The following is an 18,637-nucleotide window of genomic DNA, read 5'->3' as shown; positions in this document are numbered from 1 at the left end:
AAAAGTGTTTTTTGTTGAAGTTACTAGAACTTGCTTCAATACATTAGTCGTTATTCTTCCATTGAACATAGATTCAAATTAAAAGAAGGAGTTCACTTTGTTATAGTTAGCAGCTTCCTTGATTTAAGTCTAGGCTCATGGTGGAGTTTTAGGCATTCATGAAGAAGTAATGGATAAATGCATGAAATATATTCATACTGAAGATGTAAATTTTAATGTGAGGCCCATAGCACCCATTTCAAACACCAATTCTAGAACTGTATAGAAGTTTACTGAGTTGTATAAACTTTGAGTCAGGTTAATTTGGGTATGTGAAGGTATTGTTTATTTTCAAGTTTTTTTTTATTTTTTTTTATTTTTTTTAGTAAATTTATTTTACAACATCATTTAGTTCAACATAATAGCCACAGATTCCCCTGTTCTCCCACTCTCGCCCCCCTCCCCTTCCCCCCAGTCCACCCCTCATTCCCTCCTCCTCCAGATCAAGGTCTCCCCCGAGGACCGGGATCGACCTGGTAGACTCAGTCCAGCTAGGTCCAGTCCCCCGCTCCCAGACCGAGCCAAGCGTCCCTGCATAGGTCCCAGGATTCAAACAGCCAACTCATGCAACGAGCCCAGAGTTCATAAAATTAAAATAAGGAATTATACCACTTGGTGGCAAATGGATGAATGGAGATCATCAGAGTAGGTGAAAAAAGCCACAGGCCTCCTCCACATCCCCTGAAAAGTAGCACATGTCCTCCCTCACGTGTGTAAGTTAAGGAAAAAGAAAGAAGAGTGACAAGAAATTAAAGGGGAATTACAAGGAGTGTAGAGAAAAGAATATAAGAAAGTAATAAACAGGGTAGTTGTGATCATAATACATTATATGAATTATAGAAATGTAATGAAACTCTTTACACAATTCCTATTCATCAATGAAAAGAAGATTCTCAAAAAAGCTTTAGTTTTCTTAAATGCTTTGGAAATACTCCGATGCAACATTGTTTATTATTTTACCATAGATAAAGAAAAGTACTTCAGTTCACTCCCAGTCAACAGTCAAACAGTAAAATAGCGTAGGTGAATTAGTACAGTTACATTGAGGCTGACTGTGTCATGCCATGACACACATCAAATGAATCAGCTACTTCAAGGGTGATGTCATTATTACTCCAGGACAATGAATGAGTTTTGAATACTGTGCAGTTGAAGTTCTTAAACCACATTCTTATCAATTCTATGCAACATAACATTAAACTTCAAAATATAAAAGAGAATAAGAGAGTCGGAATGCTTATCTTTTGCCTATAAATTATAAAAGAAAAAAAAAAAGGAGCCACTTATTTTTCTTCCCGAGGACAGTAAGGAAAGCTTCGACACATGCAATACCAAAAGTGACAGTCATAACGGCCGGTTATATTAAAGCACTTTCTTACAAAATTGGTCATCCATCTCCCTATCCATGAGGGTCACATAGAGGACAGCACAAATGAAAATAATGGGCTCAGGTGCATATTAAGTGAAATTTCACCTTAGTGAAATTAAGTACAAGATATCTCTGCTTAAGTACTCTGGGACTACGAGTTGAATTTCATGAACGCATGAATTTTGGGGGTGGGGGAGTACACATGGTCAATGGGGAGGAAGATAATGCGTTAGCAGGGAGTCCACATCTAAGTCTTTTAGTTATTTTTTTAATTATGACCTACAGTATTTTTAGAAAGCATTTAAATAAGTGCATGTATAGTGCTAATACTAAGTCTTCACACACACGTAATGTGCATATCTCACGTTCATGAGTCAGACTGATACAGAAATAGTAGAGAAGGTGTTTTGATTTAGGTGGATGTGTTTTCCTGTCTCAGAAAGCAAAATATGAGCAAAAGATTTCCTACCTTGAATTTTGCTCCTTCATGGTCCATCATCACCTCAAGGCTCTGTACACCCAAGCAAGCAAGCAGTGTGTGATGCCGGCCAGAAGATCTGAAGAAACCTTCATTCTGCAAATAAGTGTTTGAGTCTAAATTACAAGTTCCTCAGATTAATATTCTATTTTTTCTGAGCAACATCAAAAGAATGACTCACATGACTCTTAGTGCTTCTTCACGATAAAAAGAGAATGAAAAAGTGTATGTGTGTAGAAAAGGTATTCAAGGGGTCTCATAAAGATCCTTCTAATCAGGCTTTTGTTCAACCATCTTTCCCAGCTCACTAGTCCACTTCTACCCCTGGAATAGCATTTTTTCTCTCTTTATAAACTGCCTCTATTTCTGTCCCACACAAAAAAGAGACAGCCCAGTCATTTTATTCTAAAGTGTCATGGATTACAGTAGTCTCTAGCCTTGTGCTTTATTTGTATCATGTAGCAGGGGCTCAAATCCTTAGTGACTAACCATCCTTAATTGTGCATTAAGAAGGATCTTAACTTTCCAGACATGGTGGTGCAAGACTTTTATCCCAGTACTCGGGAGGCAGAGAAGGCAGATCTCTGTGAGTGAAGCCAACCTGGTCTACATAGTGAGTTCCATGACAGCCACGGTTATGTAAAGAGACCCTGTCTCAAAAAACAAAAAGAGAGAGGGGGAGGAAAAGAAAAGAGAAGAGAAATCTCTTAACTTGATAACAACCATTGTGATCATGAACAACAACCACTGTGGTTGCCTGCCCTGGGCCCACACAAGACAGACCCTGCACCAGCTGCTTATGGAAGGGGCAAAGGCTCACAGAGCAATACTCCTTATCGACAACTATTGCTTATTGATAGTTTCTGGAAGCAAGGAAATCTTGTATCCAGTTGTATACTCTCTTCTGATCTTACCACACACCAACAGATAACTCCGAACCAATGGTCACTTAGATAACCCTGGTTAAACTCAGTGAGTCTCAAAACAAAACAAACGTCACGAGAGAGGACTTTGTAGGGAAGAGGGAAGTTAGAGAGAAGCAGCAGGGAGATAGGAGGGAGAAGGTGGTAAGAGTGGTCAATCATTACATACACGGGGGAAATTGTCAAACACCAGATTCAGTGACTAAGAAATTATCTCTGAAAGAAAAAGAAATGTCTCAAGTTTTCATGGTGTCGTTTACAGGATGTGACCAATAGTAAAATAGAAACATGATACCATCGAGATTAGCATTTGAAATCTGTGCACTGGAGATATTGCTCAGGAGAACAGATGCCTAGCATGTGGAAAGGGGGAGCAGAAGGAGCATACGAGCCAACAAAAGGGAAGAGAGCTGAGAGATGCTGACTTCTAGACATGACACGCTCTTACCTGCACCAAACCTGAACAAGGTAAAACCATCAAAACTCCAGAATAGATCAACAAGGAGCCCCAGAGTCCCACCCATATTGGAAGAGCTATGGAATGCTAGAGTGTAGGTAAGGGGTCACTCTCTTTTGGGACATGGACACCAGTAGGTTGTTCATGCCCCAGTGGATGACTATACACCCACATGCATAGGGCAGCATTAACTAGACTTAGGGATATTAATAAAAATTTCTTAAAAAGAAGATATGAAAACTTAATTCCATCGCTTAGGAAACAGAGGCAAGTGGATCTCTATTATTTCGAGGCCAACCTGGTCTGCAAAGTAAGTTCCAGCCTAGTAAGGACCACATAATGAGATCCTGTCTAAAAAATAATAAAAATAAAAAATAAATTTAAAAAAGGAAAGAAAGAAAAAAGGGAAGTTGGTGAGGAGATGGGACAGGAGCACTAGGAAGAGGGAGGTATTGGTAGAGGATCACGATCATTATTTATTACATAAATGTATTGAACTTTCAAAGAATAAAAAATCTTTTGACTTCACATGAGAAATGTAACAATCACCTTTTGGATGCCTTGCTCTCTTGGACTCTGCCACACAAAGCAAAATTAATAAGTCAATGGAACCTTCCTCACACAGCTTTTCCTAAATATATGGGCCTAGCTTCCTGGTGATTTAGCCACATTAGAAGATGATGGTACACACTGGGAAATAGCAATTGTTTATACTCAATGAAAGACTAGTAGATCCTGTTTAGGACCCATCACCACTGAAAACTATTGTCCATCCTTCAGACAGTAGTTCTGAGCACCAGGTGAGTTGAGTTTTTGTTTTTGGTTTTTTGGTTTTTTTGGTTTTTGTTGTTGTTGTTGTTGTTTTTACGGATTCTTAGTGTTTAGTCAATGGCCAAAGCATCTGACCTTCCCAAGAGACAGCAGGCTGGTGGGAATACCGATAGTACTATTTGGGGGCAGCAAACTGAAAAAGAAAAAGAAATTATGACTATTGATAAGATAGTCCACATCTCCAGAGAGACCACACCTGGCAAGGCACCAAACCCTGGAGGCAGATGCCGTAGTTGATGACCAAAGTCGGTCCCTGTCATCTTGGTTAATGATAAGGAACAGATGAGGGGTCCTATTGTGCAATTTCAGAATCTGTCCTGCTGTTCCCTGAGACACTCCTTTACCCGAGTTAACGATATCTATGCACTGCCCTGGTGGACACAGGCCCCGAGAAGCTACCCAAAACCAAGCTTCCTCTGTTTTGTTTCCTGCTGCATCCTGAGCTGCTAGAATGGAACAGAATAAATTTTCACCAAGCAATGCCTTCAATTAATCAGTAGTGATAGGAGTGAACTAAAATGTACTGTAGCCTTGGAGGTCTTTTGGGTGGTTTTAAAATATGTTGCTGTATTTCTATCTATTTATTCACATCAACATGTGAAATGATTCATCAAAGGAACAAATATATTTTCATTTCATCTACAATAAATAGTTTGAATGTGACAACGTGGAAAAACTCCCTGGCGGTGGCGGCAGTGGCACATACCTTTAATCCCAGCACTCAGGAGGCAGAGGCAGCTGGATCTCCATGAGTTCAAGTCCAGCCTGGCCTACAGAATGAGTTCCAGGACAGCTAGGGCTACACAGAAAAACCCCATCTTGAAAAACAAACTAACAAAAAAACAAAAAGAACTTTCACGGGGAGCACATCTACAGTGAGTCGGCAGACAAAGCCAGGCAAGTCCCCTGAAAGCTCATAGTTCAGCTATCCTAGAGGCAACCCAGCCCAGAAACAAGAAAAATCCTGCCTCATGGGAAGAAACAGAGCCCCAGAGCTGACCTCTGCACAGACACTAAGATCTGCACAAGTCCAACTCCCTCCCTTCCTCTCTCTCTCTCTCTCTCTCTCTCTCTCTCTCTCTCTCTCTCTCTCTCTCTCTCTTTCTCTCAGACACACAGAGACACACACAAATGAACACATTTTAATTATAAGTAATAAACAAGTAAATATCTAAAATGAAAATACCTGGATACATAAACATGTAGTAAATTCATGAACATACAGTAAAATAGTTTCAAAATAAACAGGTCTACGCCTTTGAAAGCTTGTAACTTCTGAAAAGACAGGTGATTTTTAACATGCCCTTTTTAAAAAGAAAAGCAAATAATATACTTTGAATATGAATGGTGATTGTAAGGATTTCTGTTATTTTCTTTACTTTTTGTATAATTTAAAGTTTTATGCTCAAAACCGAAAACTAATTTTAAGTTATGGTAATAGTATCTGGATGTGAACAAGCTCCTTGACTTCTACTGGAAACTAAAACTTCAGTTCAACCTAATTAGCAAACTAGTTTTCATTTATACTAAAATTTAATAACTTCAAATGTTATAGTATTCATGTTTATATGTGCTGAAATAAAATGAAACTGAAATGATAAAATTTTGCTATTTTACTGGTAGTACTGTAAGCATATATTAGGTTAGAATTTCTCATCTCTATTCTTTGAGAAGCTAGTAGTGGCACACTTCTATCAATTTGTATAATATTTCTACATAGGCTCATACATACAAATACATTTAAGGTTAGCTTACATAAGGGTTTACCCATATCTCAAGGATTTTTTGTTTATGTTTAGATTTATTTATTTTATTTATGTGTATGAGTGTTTCGGTGGTATGTACATATGTGGAGAGTGTGAATGTTGGTGCCATTGGAGGTCAGAAGAGCGTAGCAATCCAGAAACTGCAGTTATGAATGGTTGTGGGACACCATGTGGATACTGGGAAATAAACCCAGATCCTCTGCAAAAACAAGTGCACTGAGCTGCTGAGCCATCTCTCCAATCCTATATCTCTCACCCTTTGCACAATAAATGAACACTTTGACGATCATGATCCTCCTCACTAATGCTTTGCACATACTCAAATGATTTAGGTATCACGGGTTCTATTTTATTTACCAATCCAAGTACCTGTATGTTACATCTTATTTCTGTGACTTCTCCCAGGGAGTCTTCGCTATTCTAAAAATGCTTGTCTATCATGGCTGCAAGAATTCTATTATACAAGCAGAATGTAGCCAGAGTTCTTAAGTTGGCTTTTTTAAAGTAGCTAACATGTTCAAGTGTCTGATATCAAATGCCAGGTGCACGTTTATAATTGTTACTACACATACATGTAAGGATTAAATGAGAACAGGAAACACGTAAACGTGTATCCTTGTGTGCTTCATTTGCAGTTTTCATTTCTATTTCCAGATCAATATCCTCCAAAGGAGAATTTTAAGGATTTTAAATAAGGACCTAATAAGTTTCTTAATTTTTCACCACAAAATAGAATAAATATATTCAAGGTGGAGGACCAAACTAATTCGAAATGTTGAGGAAGGTTTCACAACTTTCTCAGGGAGCTGAGTATGCAAATGTCTTCAGACTTTGATTGTGTATTTTTCTTCACTGAAGAAGATGATGGCTGAGCTGTAGAAATGGTGCTCTCGGTCACTGTGACCAAAAGCCATGACTGAAGGCCAGCTGGTACTGTCTTTGACTCCACACTAACTAAAGAGTTTTTGAACCCTGAAAGTGGAACAACCGTATTTTATGTGCTTTGGAAACTAAAATAACTTTTCTAAAGTGTAGCCATTGTTGTCAAGGCATTTTGAAATTAAAATGTCATGAAGACATACAAATACCATCTGTTGTGGTAAATAACCAAGACGCCAGTTCCCACAGGACAGATCCAACCAGACACCGCTGCTGGCTCAGTCCTGTCCTCCATTATCTGAACCCAGCAAGGAGTGTGGTGGCAATGTTAGCAACATTATCAAACATTATCAACATTATCATCAAAGAGGTATGCTAGGTAAAAAGAAAATAAATTACAAACAGACAAAAAGGGAAGATTAAAGCCACAAGAATCGAGGTTTTATATATATAAACTACTACAGGCTATGTTACTTATTTCAATTAAATGTTTTTTCAAGAAAATTATAAAAGACCAAGGAAATCCTACGAACTGTCTATTTGCTAATGACTATGTGATTGTTGGTTTTTTAATATTTCAGACTTTATATTTAAATTCTCTTTTAACTTTTTTTTATTTAGCATTTTAAATTGTGGCAGTATTGATTTAGACATTAATAAAGCAATACATTCCTGAAATGGAATTTATTTCTGCTGTGTTTACCTGAAGAAATTATAGGGTCTCTCCATGTAGCCCTGGTTGTCCTGGAACTTGCTATGTAGACCAGACTGGCCTTGAACTCAGAGACCTGCCTGCCTCTGCCCCCACCCCCATCCCCGCCCCCACCTCTGCCTTGATTGAGGACCTGCACTACTACACTTGGCCTGACAAAGGGAACTGATCAAGTGCAGACTACAGCTTATTTAAATGGCAGCTTGCAGTTGGAAGCCATTTGGGCCACCTGTTGCATCCTTTCAGCTCAAAGTAAATACCAGGGTTTTCTTCCTTCATGCAAAAAATGTCAGAAGGAAGCGGGGAAGGTGGAGAGTGTGACTCACTCTCCAATGGTGCAAGAGCGATCCCTTGGCTTCAGGTTGATGGGGTTCCTAACCATGTAGAAAGATGTCCTGTGGTTTTTCTCAGCCACCCTTTCTGAAGTCAATATACGTGTATGTTGGTATAAAAGATGACACAGAAACAGACGAGTACTTTTGTCTTGATGGTCAGTTGTCTTCTTTATTGTCTTGATAAAGATTCATCTTGAACCTCCATTTCTTGCTTATTGAAGACTCAGGACAACTACCATTAGGTTTTCTGACCAAAGCGTTCATTAGTTTTCTGACAAAAATTAAAAAGGGGAAAGTGTGAGAGTCAATGTTCAGACAATTGATATATTAAAAAATATGGATTCAATATGGCAGAAGGTGGGAGAAGGTGACCTCCTCTGCAAACGCAATATGCTTGGTGAGAGGATGGTCTGTGTGGGCATGCCACAGTCAGCCTAATCTGAAAACCCAACCGTTAAGTGCCAGATGAAGAGTCCAAAAATGCCAAGAAACGTATCAAGAGGTAAAGAGAATCAATTTAGAAAGCTTCCATCTTGTGGCAGTTTTATGAAAAGGATTTACATAGAAATCAAGGGCTAATAATGAGAGCATACAAATTACTGTAGAAAATGATGATTAGTGATAATAATTGTTCAAGAAAACACGTGTGTCACTTGCCTCTGGATGATAATTTAGTCCTAGTGACTAATGAATAATTCAAATTCACAACCTTAGGGCCAACCCTGTTGTCACTGTTTCCCAGGTCAGAATAAAGGGACCCCAGACTGGCCTGTCCTTACAAGCTCTTTCTTCAGTGTCGTCCTGAGGCCTGAAACCAGTTTTCCTTCTCTTCCTTTTGCTGGCATTTCTTGGTAGCGCCTTGATTTCCAGCAACACAAGAAACTGCAGGAATGAGCAAACAAAAGGGGAGGGGGGGGTCAAGACAAGGAGAAAGGGATGTGAAAGAAGCAAGAGAAGAGAGGCCAACGTATAAGAATGTGGCCCCTCTCCAAATGCTAAATGTCATCAAGAAACTTAATTTTAGAAGTGACTATGAAGTCCCACTGAAAATCCTAAAAATAACTAAAAAGAAATCCTTTTAGTTGCTCAACCTTAAGTTCTCAAAGTTTATGAAATAAATGAACAACTTAAGCAGTAACTAGACAATGTGATCAAAGAAACATTGACTTCAGAAATAATAATTTTTTTTTTAGTTTAAATTCGATGTGTATGTGTTTGCCTGAGTGTGTGTATGTGCAGCACACGTGTGCAAGACCTTACAGAGGTCAGAAGAGGTCAGATTTGCTGAACTGGAGTTACAGATGGTTGTGAACTGCCATGCTGGGTACTGAAACCAGGTCCTCTGCAAGAGCGTGAAATGCTCTTCACCACTGAGCCATCTCTCTGGCCAACTTCAAAAATAATCCTATCTTCCCCATTTGGCTTGGCAATATTATAGAAAACCTTTCCCTTGCTTGGCAATTTGACAAATTTCTCTAGGAAGCAGACGGAATAAATCTTTTATTCCTTAGTATGACACTATGTACAATAAACACCAGGTACTGAGGGTCTAAGGCAGGGTTTTTCGCATGTGAAGCATGTACTTTACCACTGAGCCATAGTCTCCGTCAGGTCATATATTTTTCTTCCTATTACTGAAGAATCAAGAAAACCCAGACACGAAGAAGCTTAGGAAATGGGAAGACAGCTAAAAGAAACAGAGAAAGGGCTAAATGCGCTACAGTTCATTTTCCCTAGATGCAGAAGTTTTTTTGATTATTCTTTGAAAATCTCATACATTCTACAATTTATCTTGATCATATCCACCCCTCCCTCCCTCCAACTCCAGCCCAAACCCCTCCCTCTACATCTGAACACATCTCCCTCCGAGCTTCCTGTCCTCTTTTTTTTTAAATAACCCACTGAGTTCACGTAGTGCTGCCTATATGCAAATGGATGATGGACTGGAGCATGGACAATTACCAGTCGTGTCCCCTACACCCCCCAAAAAGACAAGCGACTTCCTGGTAGCCAATGCTGATGCTCTTCAGCTAGTTGTGGGGCCTCAGGAGCCACTCCCGCCATGCTGTGATTTTTAACTCTCTTGATCTTGCCAGGGCCTTGAGCAGGTAACCACGGCTGATGGCTGATGTGATTTCATGTGTGCAACAGGCATGTCCTGTCCACAAGACAGCATTGCTCAGCACTCTTCCCTCCTCAGCTCTTACATTACTCCTTTTCCTCCTGCCACTATGTCCTCTGAGCCTTGGGAGGTGGGGTTGATACAGACGTCCCATGTAGGGCAGAGAGCTCACGGTTGCTTATCGTCAGCAATTCGAACAGTCTCTCCATTAATCTCTGCCTGCACAATGAGAAGTTTCTCAGACTACTATTGAAAGCAGCACAAGTCTATAGATACACATGCCACCTGTTCTCTTTCCATACCAGCCCTAGCTTCAGAACTTCTGTGTGTTTAATCTGGAGTGTGGTAGCCAGGAAACTAGAAAGAGACCATTGCAGGAATGTGCTAAGGAGAATGGATAACAAGAACATAGGGAAAAATGGAAAGGGAGAATATAGGGGCAGAAAAGTTCAACTAGATAACGGAGTGGTAAGGATGGGTAGGAAAGAGTTAACCAAAATGAAGTGTGTGTGAAGAAGCTGCATGTGAACCTATGATCTTGTAATCTGAGTAAAAAAAATGACAGGAGAGGAGACAGTAGAATGCATGTGATGTGAAAGGATGGGTGGGGGTGCCAGGGACTAAAGGTTTAAGCAGAGATGGGGTTAGTGGGATGTGGGAAAAGGAGAGGTAGGGATTTGTGAGCCATAACTAAAGGTGTACGAAGAAGCCCTTTGAAAGCCCACTAATTTGTGAGCTAATTTTGCTTTTATTCTTAAGAGTCTGACCACCTTTTATTGTTTGTTTGTTTGTTTGTTTGTTTGTTTGAGACGTGGTCTCTCTACTTAACCCTGGCTGTCCTGGAACTCACTCTAGACCAGGCTGGTCTCAGACTGGTAGATCCATCTGCCTCTGCCTCCCCAGTGCTGAGATTATAAACCATAACGCCCAGCTTCAGTTTGACCGTCTTAAATAGTCTCTCTGCTGTATTTTCACATAGAAATAGATGTTTCTGCACGACAGTAGAATATGAGAGAGCAAAACAGCGGTATGTTCCTGTTTAAAATGACACCTTCTTGGTGTGTGATTTGTGATTGTGTGACGTTGTTGGTTGTGTCGCATTACATTGTGCTTTGCTTGGATTAAAAGTGGCGGCAAGAGGAGCTGGAGAGACGCCTCAGCAGTAAACACGGGCTGCTCTTCCAAAGGGCCCCGGTTCAATTCCCTGTACACACACACACGGTGGCTCACAACTGTCTATAACTCCAGTTCCAGGTGATCTGACTCCTCTTTCTGGCCTTAGTGGCCACCAGGCACGGATTAATGCACACACAAATGTACAGGCAAAACACCCATACACAGAAAAAAAAGTTTTCTTTAAGTTTAAGTGATTGCAGAAAGATGACTCGGTGAGCAAATTGCTTTCTGTACAAGATAAGGGCCTGAACTCGGACCCCCACGCACCCACATCAGTGCCAGGTAGCAATGCAGCATGCCATTGGCTCTTTTTTTAAAAATATATTTTATTTTATTTTTATGTACATTTGTGTTTTTGCCACAGGTGTCAGGGTCCCCTGAAACTGGAGTTACAGACAGGTGTGAGCTGCCATGTGGGTGCTGGGAATTGAACTCTGGTCCTCTGGAAGAAGAGTCAGCTCTCTTAACCCTGAGCTATCTCTCCAGCCCGCCATTGGCCCTTATGGCAATATCAGCTCTTACAGTGTGAAGACAGGCAGATCCCAAAGGCTTAATTGCCAGCCAGCCAGTTACTGAATAAGTGAGCTCCACGTTCAGTGATAGATCTTGTCTTCAAAAATAATGTGGAGGGAGATAGATAAAGACACCCAAGTCACCTTCTGGCCTCCATAGATCCATGTGCACCTCAAGAGTTCCTGCACACACACACACACACACACACACACAGGCGCGCGCACACAATTGCCATGATAAACACATCATAGTGGTGTCTTTAGAATGCTGATTTTGAATATAATGCTATCATCTATTTTAACTTGATGATAACTTAATAGTAAATCTACTGTTACTATAAAAGAAGATCTTAAAAACAAAAAACATAGTTTTCAAGGAAGACCTTCATTGCAGTGGTACACATTGCTCTGAATGTTTGACAGCCAGGGAAGTGATGTTCAAATTGACATACTGTTGAAAACATCTCTTGCTGGGTGGTGGTGGCACACACCTTTAATCTCAGCACTTGAGAAGCATAAGCAGGTGGATCTCTGTGAGTTCAAGGCCAGCCTGTCCTACCAATGAGTTCCAGGACAGACAGGGATACACAGAGAAACCTGTTGGGAGCATAACACAAAGATCCTGTGCCCACAGATCTCCAGAGAAACCAGGAATGTTAGGCATACAGGATTGTCTTTCCAATTGAAAAGATGAAAAACCTGTTCTGCCATCCAGAAAGCTGAGACTTGGAAATGATTGACTGCCAGGCCATATCAAGCTCTTGCAATCAAGATGGAGTTGATTAACAATCCAACTGGCCCTGATAGCCAGAGGCTCCCCCAAGCTCCCACAACCAGGACCAGAGGTGGCTAACAGCCTAAATGATCTTTATGCTACCTATATGACTGAGACCTCTAGAACCATCTTCTTGGAAGAAATGGCATGTACCCTGAGTTGAGTTTCAATGTAACTATGCTTCCTTGTGCGATGGGATTGTATTGCACCAGGAAACTTTTTTCCAAACTATCCTGGGCTTAAATACACTGGGAATAAACTGCCTGCTATTAGACTCCCTGAAGTCTGAGCCAGGTTGACAAAGTCAATCCACACTGGGTTTTCATTTTTAATCTCCTTGTGGGGTTCACTTCCCTGTATGACACCTGCAAGGGCCCCCTCAACCACCCTGTCTTGAAAAGAAAGAGAAAAAAGAAAAGGAAATCTCTCTTGTAGTTTTGGTTTGTTTTTCAAAATACAGTTGTGTGAAAATAAATAGACAAATAAAGTTCATTTTCCCATGATTCCCTAATAGGTAGATCATAAGGACAAAATGAATGAGAAGAAGAAAAGGGGGCAACAGGAAGCAAGAGCCCAGGAGCCCAAGTAGAGACAGACGGGTTTCTGTGAGTTTGAGGCCAGCCTGGTCTACAGAGCGAAATCCAAGACAGCCAGAGCTGTTATACACAGAGAAACTCTATCTTAAAAAAAAAATAAAAAAAAAAGAAAAGAAAAGAAAAAAAGAAGTATGAGAAAGAAAAAATAGGAAGGCATGGAGAAAGAATCCAAATATATTGTTGGAAATGACTTTATTCAAATTAAGTACATAGTCGTCCAGATGAATACTTTGCATATTTCAACACATTTACTTAAATTTTAAATTTTACTCTATTATCATGTCATGATGTATAACTAGAGAGTGGATTTTTCTTTTTAATGTTACCTCTTTTGTCTTAAATTAAAAAATCTCAATATAAAAACTAACCAGATTCATTTTCAAAATGAAATCTTACTAAACTGTTTTTTTTTAAGACTCGTCTCACTCTTAGCCCAGGCTGGCTTAGAACTTGTCCACACAGCCCAGGCTGTCCCTTGACTTCGGCCTGTTCTACTCTGTTTGCTTCTGCAGCCTCCTGATTCAGGGTTATGTGCATACACCACCACACCCCGCTGCTGCCGCTGCTGCTGCTGCTGCTCCTTCTTTTCCTCCTCTTCCTCCTTCTCCTTTTCCTCCTCCTCCTCCCCATTTTCCTCCTCCTCCTCCCCATTTTCCTCCTCCTCCTCCCCCTCCTCTTCTTCTTTTCTTAAATGTGTGTATTGACATAATTGATGTGCTGTTGTTTTAAATGTGTGTGTTTGGCATAATCAATACTTTTGGAAAGACTTTCCTTATAATCTTTAGTAGTGGTATTTGATGTCACTTTTAACACCATTCTAATGTTTTCCATAATCCTAACACTTGGTTTTAAAAAACTGTTATGTTTATGGCAAACTGTTACTTTGAATTTCTTTTTCCTTTTGGAGGGACTGGGTGGAGTCTCACATGTTAGCTCTGGCTAACACGAAACTCCCTATGTAGACAAGGTTTGCCTTATTCAGCTGCTTCTCCCTTCCGAGTGCTAGGATTAAAGGTGTGCACCACCACACCCAGCTTGGATTTCTTCTAAAGGCGTGAAGGCATGAAACAGACATTATTAACAGTACCTTGGGGAACCACTTGGCTCCTGTCAAGATCTTTGGCTTCGGTGCAAATACAAATCTGTGCCAAGGCTTCCACACTGGTGGTTGTCTCCATCCAGGGCACTCATAGCATCTGGTCCAGTTTATTAACTGCAGCTTTCTTTTTTAATGGACAACCATGAGTTTCCTTCATTACAAGTATCTGTCCTCATGAGCTTCCACTTAGAGGTGCCATAGATGTGTTCACTGACTGCCTCTCTTCTGTGTCCTGGGTTTAGAGTTGGCAGGATTGTAGCAATGATGGTAATGTACACCTGCAATCCTACCACTCAAAAATTGGAGGCCGGAGGATCAGGAGTTCAAGACTAGCTGCTCCACAAAGAAATAAAGACAGCCTGGACAGAAAAGGAGAGGCTCCTAAATTAGTGTGAAATGTAGTGAGAAAAACAAAACAAAACAAAAACAAAAAAAAAACTCATTTAGTTCAATGCCTGGTGCTTAAAAGTTATTAAATAAATGACAAATGCTTTGCTTAGTTCATGAGCCAGACATCTTTCCGATGATTTCTTTATACTAACTGAAATAAAAATAAAGTCAAAGCAGTTTTTCCTAACAGCAGGAGAATACAGGCAGGTGAACTCTACCTTATGCATTGTTTTGTGAGTCTTTAAAATTAATGCCTGACTGAAAAAAAAACACGCTGTGTTTTAGAGGTTGGGAACAAGATATAAGTGAAGGCAAATCTCCTTGAGTAGATGGCCAGCAGAACATTGTCACTCCTTCAGGCTCACAGGAGTGATGGCTAATGGTCTCAGATCCTCACCTTCGCTGGAGACCTCTTTTTGGACCTTGGTGAGAAAACCTACAAGTCCTAACTCTTGAACTCTGCAGGAGTGGAGACCCAAATCTTAGGTCCCCACCCACTTAGGGCGGGGCATCCTAAATATGCCTTGGAATTTCACCGTGGAGCAATCACTCTTCAAGTTTCCCTGGGAGCTATCCCAGAGATGGGCTGGCTGTCAAAGAGGGATACAGCAGGAGGAAGCGGGAAGATCGCGGCTGATGGCCAACGAGAGGGCTATACTCTGGTCACTTCTCTGGGGCAGTCTCTCTCTCTGTCTGTCTCTCTGTCTCTGTCTCCCTCCTCTCTCTCTCTCTCTCTCTCTCTCTCTCTCTCTCTCTCTCTCTCTCTCTCTCTCTCTCTCTCTCTCTCTCTCTCTCTCTCTCGTTCTTGCTCCCTCCCTGTTCCCTTTCTCTTTTCCCTTCTCTTCTGTTTATTAAAGCCCCAAAGACTGTGTGAAGCACTTGACCTCCTTTCCCTCAATCAAAAGTTTGAGAACCAGAATCTAAGCCAATGAGGGTTTGACTTGCAAGTCGCACTTAGGGAACAACCAAAGAAACTATTTTGCTTAGATCCTCATCCCGGGTTAAGGTGGAATAAGAGTAAAGGATAAAACTGGTTGCAATTTTTGCTCTCCTCAGGCTTGAATGGAGGACCTGCCCCTTCCATCCAGCTGCTAAAATTTTGCAGTTTGAGACACTCCTGGGAATGCGGGGAGGGGGTAAGTAAAAGCCCAGAGAAAACACAGAAAGGGGCTTTTCAGGACACACACACATATGTATAAGCATACATGTGTATGTATGCATTAACTTAAATAGTCGAAATGTGTTTTTCTAAATCTCCCCGCACATAAAATCTGTAACTAGAGCCCAAAATAGGAAATAAAGAAATCAGTAGCCGAGAGCCAGAATAAAGCAGTGCCACCCTTCAGAGCCAGGTGCAGCTGTCAGCATCTGACTGGGAGTAGCCTACAACTTTTCCCAAGGTTTGGTGACCCTGCGAATGCCACAGGTCTCCAGGGAAGTTCATCTTTTGGTATCCTGGACTTTAGGGTTTTTTTTTTGGGAGGGGGCAAATTTTCCAATGACCGTGTTTGGGAATTATTGGGTTCTATTCAGAGATGGAGGAGCTCCGGAGAAGAGGTAGGGTGGACCGGTGCCCTGTTCTGAGGCTTTGGAAGTTAAACATGCAAGCCTTTCTAAATCTTTCTAGGCTGGAGGGATTCTCAGCACAACAGGTCTAGAAGGCAGTCCCTTAAGGAACAGCGCCTCGTTGCTTCGTTGCTACGTTGCTACGTGAGGCAAATAGAGAGCTAAACCCTAGGACCTCTATTCTGGCACGGGTCCCTAGTGCCAGGGTATAGCTGCCCGGAGCAGAGGGCCACTGTGAACGAACGCTCATAGCTGACTGCTTGGGGCCATTATTGGTCAGTGCCACCCAGAATGTCTCTAGAAAGGCTGGAAGTGGCCTCAGCAGGAGTGGCCTGTTCCAGTTTGAGAAGGGTTCTTTGGGGTCTCCTGACTCACGTCTGCCCTTGCCAAGTTCTAGCTTATAGAGAAAAGGGCCTCACGGAAAGGGCATAAAAAGAGCAGCCTGGCAGGCACGATAAATCTCCAAGGTCTCGAGGGCCCAAGGCCGAGGAGGCTCCATTTTGCAGGCTAGCAAGTAGGACCTGGGCATAGTTGGTTCTCTATTTCTGGTCCCCCCAGCCTTAGGTGTGGTGTTACCAGTCCAGTGAGACCCATCCTATGTGCCCCGAGCAGTGTCAAGAGCAATTCAGCACCCTTCCTTCTTTGGGCACAGAGGTCGAAACGGGTGCCAGGAACTCCACTCTATCCCTACGTGGGAGCCTCAGGAGTTTGTTATCGTTGTTTTATTCCGGAGACTTACAGGTTTGTATACTCTAGGACTGCATAGGTCTTCTGGATACTGTTGGCACTGTTACAGACAGAAAGGTACGTCTGTATGTTTTTAAATTGAGTTGTTTAATTGGTTAGTTTACTGATGAAATCTTTTTTTTTCCCCAATTCAGTTTAATCTGTTGACATTGTGTTTTGTTGTGCCATAGATTTAACCGCGGAACTTTCACGCGATGCTCTGCTTCAACAGCTCTCCATCCTTCGTTAGTCCGCAAGGAAGTGCAGCTCCTTAAAATATTCGGTGTCTGTGATTCATCTTTATCCCGCCTTCCCGGTCTTGTCGGGGTACGGTTTTGGCCTCACTGAGATGTGACACCCAGTCCCCAGGGTAAACGGCACTCCGGCCTTTCTCTAGAGCTCCGGTTCTCCTGGGTGTGGGAGCACCTGATCTCCGGAGTTCAGCCCCTTCTCCTCCATCCCTTTCGTTGGAGGTGTTCTGAACAACAACCCCAGCAGGGTGAAGTCCCGCTCCTCTGGCCCAGGCAAATCAGTCAAAGCAAAGAGAAGTTTAGAGAAAGTCAGTGCTGTCCAGCGTCACCCAAACCCCGGTTGCTCTCTTCCTTCTCCAGCGACCAAACTGTCTACACTCTACCAGAGATGCCCGCCCCCACCCCACCCCGCCTCACCTCTGCTCCAGGATGGTTCGCAAACAGAGCCCTAAACAAGACTCGGGCAGTCGATTCAAGCGCAGCAGGACTAGCGCGCCCCAGACCCTCTTAGCTCCTGAGGTGTGAAAACATTCCCAAGCAGCACGTGTCCTGGTGTCCTTGTCCCAGGGAACAGGACTTGGTTACCCACGGAACTTTCCAGGCTCCGGAATGGCCACTAATGCACACTACAGCCTGGGGAGGAAGAAAAACTGAGGCGTCCTCAAAAACTCCATAAGCCGGAAGAGAGACTAGCTCAACCTCAAGACCCTCAGGTGGGGTCAGAACACCAGTCTGGCTTGGGGGCTTTGAGCTCTGCGCCTGGGAGACTCCAGTTTTTGTTGTTTTTTGTTTTCTGGGGCGGGGGGTGGGAGGGGATGCCACCTTCAGCATTCTGCTGCAGTCTGAGGAATGGGAAAGCCAAAATGGAAAGTTCATTTATTTAGAGTTTTTTTTGTTCTGTTTTTTAGCAAGAGTTCGGTCTGAATTATCAAGGTTTGCTTTTAACTTGTGCGGTGCCAGGACAATCTTTCCCAAAATAACTTCGGCACTAGTTGACTAACCGGTGAAATAAAGGGGAGAGAGCGAAACCGATCACTGTGAAAATTGTTTTTAAGTTAAGAGACTGTTTTGTGTTTCAGTTGCTCCCATCTTGTCCAGCCTTGCTTGGTTGAGGAATACGAACTTAGAGAAAAACAAAACAAAAAAAAAGTCGTTCCTTCTTTTGCTTTAGCTGGCTGAGCCGGTGAAGCTTTCCAGAGTACTCTCTGAAAGCAAGACCAGATGTGGGGTGACCTTTCCCTAACACGAGCTTTGAAAGGTTCAGGTAGGTTCAGAAACCAGAGTATTTGTAATACTCACTTCCCAAGCCCTTTCTGCATACATCTATCGTTTTCCTTAAAGAATGATGAAGGCGGGTGTGTGTGTGTGTGTGTGTGTGTGTGTGTGTGTGTGTGTGTGTGTGTGTGTTCACTTAAGTTTTAGATGCTTCAGAAGAACTAAGGCTACATCCCTTGCTGACAGCTCTTTGCCCTTAAATCGTGCGCTTGTGTTGCCCGCTGACGTTAGATTGGGAGGAATCCGGAGCAGCAGCTCCGTTTTCTCTCTTCCACCCAGGCAGGCGCGCCGGCTCCCTCGCGCTGCATATCCCCTCTTGTCCACTAGAGGTCACTGGCCCCTCGCGGCTCGCCTCTCGAC

The 18,637-nt window shown here is 42.2% G+C and overlaps 1 long non-coding RNA gene across 2 annotated transcripts in view; it reads right to left on the bottom strand.

Moving 5' to 3' along the window:
• Positions 1-18,637, bottom strand: part of LOC119088741 — a 118,552-nt gene that overhangs the window by 85,403 nt on the left and 14,512 nt on the right. The window contains exons 2-3 of one of the 2 annotated variants that reach the window (XR_005092452.1): positions 7,781-8,671; positions 1,878-1,982 (exon numbers count right to left, since the gene is read on the bottom strand). This is a non-coding gene — a long non-coding RNA (uncharacterized LOC119088741). The remainder of the gene's footprint in view (positions 1-1,877; positions 1,983-7,780; positions 8,672-18,637) is intronic. The other variant, XR_005092453.1, reaches the window with a different exon arrangement.

Source organism: Peromyscus leucopus, chromosome 11 (assembly GCF_004664715.2).
Source record: "Peromyscus leucopus breed LL Stock chromosome 11, UCI_PerLeu_2.1, whole genome shotgun sequence".
Lineage (NCBI taxonomy): Eukaryota > Metazoa > Chordata > Mammalia > Rodentia > Cricetidae > Peromyscus > Peromyscus leucopus.
This window is presented reverse-complemented; position numbering and strand designations above follow the sequence as displayed.